Raw genomic sequence first — 2312 nt, 5'->3', positions numbered from 1 at the left:
TGTGTTCTAAGCAATGCATCTCTCGTACTGTTTCTTGATGTTCCAGTTTTAGACACTGTCCATGGACTTCGTCCTATGGAAGATGATGAGGATTTAGATCTCTTCTACATCCTCCACTTCAACATATGCTTTCTCTCCACGCATCTTCCCAACGAGGTGGTGTCATAATGTTTAGTTAGAGCAAATATTCTGTGTACACATTATGCCCATGTATATACTATTCAGAGCTGAGTCTTGTATGACCGTATTTTCTTTCTTTTGCAACCATTTGACGTCTCTGGAATGGTCTCTTTTTCTCATGTGTTCAGTTTTTAATAATGCCTGCCATTAATTCATTCTAGAATTCTCTAACAGAAGTGCCAATCTCCTCTCAATACATTCATCAGGGCTTTTACTGGCTTCATCTTTTCATGGCGACATTTCTCTAGGAGGTGCTTTCACCACCCTCCTGGGTTCTTCCTTCCTCTTCTTCTTGTTCTGGATCCCATGTTTTCTGTATCCCACATCTTTCTCTGTCTTGATTTCTCTCTCTTGTTTTAACAGAGCACACCTCCCAATTAATTCCTGAAAAGGGATGGGTAGTTCTGTTTTTTCCCCCACCTTCATATTTAATTGTTGGATAGGTATGGGATTCTAGAGTGGACACCATATTCCTGTAGAGTTTTGAGAGCACGACTCCATTTTTCGTCTTGTTCTTGAGAGTCCAATGCCATTCTAATTTCTGATTCTCTGTATATAACCTATACATTTCACTCACCCCATCCCCTGATTTCAAGGCTTTAATTTTTCCCAGTACTACCAAATTTTCTAATGAGGTGATTTGTCCTTTTTTTTTCATTTTTATCCTGCATACTTAGTGGGCCCCATCAACTTGGAATCCAGTTTTAGGAAACTTTCTTGTGTCATTCCTATGGTAAATTCTTCTCCTCTGTATTTAGTTTTCTTTACTCTGAAACTCTTATTTTTTCTTAATATTGGGCTCCCAGACTGGTTCTATAATATTTTTAAATTTATTTTATTTAAGTATAGTTGATTTATAATGTGTTAATTTCTGCTGTACAGCAAAGTGATTCAGTTATACATGTGTATGCATTCTTTTTTATATTCTTTTCCATTAGGTTTATCACAGGATATTGAATATAGTTCCCTGTGCTATACAGTAGGGTCCGTACATTTTTATTAATTCTTCTCTTTTTTTCCATTTCTTTTTCTTCCTGTTCTCTATTCTGAGACATGATCTTTACTTTATCTTCCTAAACCTTCTTGTGACTTTTTAATTTCTTCTGTAATATTTTTAATTTCCAAGAAGTCTTTATTTTTCTCTGAACACTTCTATTTTGTAGCCTTTCTCTTTTTGTTTCATAAATGCTCTCTCTCTCTTATTTTGCCTTTTGTATATATTTTTTGCTTTTTACAAAATATTTCTTTCTATTTCTCACTCCTAGTTGGGTTTTTGGTTGGTTGGTTTGTTGGTTGGTTGTTTGGTTGGCTGGTTAGTTGGTTGGTTTGGTTTCTCTCTTGAATTGCTCAAATATCTAGTGATACTTAGCAGTCCATTTGCATTACACTAGAAAGAAGATTAGAAGCTCCGTGTACATGGACAGGACTGGTTGACTAGTTGACTGATGGCCTTCACTGTGGGGTGGGGTGATTTGGTCAAGTTAATTCATCGGGGACCAGCTCCCCACAACTATAGTTTCCTGTAGTCTTTTTCTCTTAGAGTAGCCTGTTTCCTGCACATTAATCCTATTTCTTACTTGGAGTTTGTAGAAGGCTGGATGACAGTATTCTTAGCCCTGAAATAGGAAAGGTGGCTGGCGGAGGAGGCATCACACTCACCATTTAGCATATGGATTTTCATCTAATCTCCACGATCAATATGACAGCTCTAGCCTCAGATGAATCTGGAATCCCAGAATCCAGTCATCATCTGGTTCAACACCACCAGGGAATAAAACCTCAGTCTTTTGCAAAGGTGAAGGAGTGTCATCTCGGGCAGCATGGGGTGGATCGGGGTCCAGGTTGAACTGCTTTTTATGCAAAATGTAAGCTACATCTTTAGCTTTCAACTTCATCTGTCCTAACCATGCATCCCTTTACAGGAATTAACTGGAAGGTGTGCTCTGCTAATACAAGAGAGAAAAACCAAGACAGAACCAAATCTTCTGGGGTGCTGCGGCGCGACTCAGGTTACGTTTAAACATTCTCCACTTTTAGTGGAAGGTTCAGCTTTCTCTTCTGCCAAGTCAGTGATCTCTTGATTTTCAGTCGTCAGATTTCCACAATTTTGTTGTTCTTGTCTCTTCACCCCA

The sequence above is a fragment of the Pseudorca crassidens genome, chromosome 3, assembly GCF_039906515.1.
Source record: "Pseudorca crassidens isolate mPseCra1 chromosome 3, mPseCra1.hap1, whole genome shotgun sequence".
NCBI classification, from domain to species: Eukaryota; Metazoa; Chordata; class Mammalia; order Artiodactyla; family Delphinidae; genus Pseudorca; species Pseudorca crassidens.
This window is presented reverse-complemented; position numbering follows the sequence as displayed.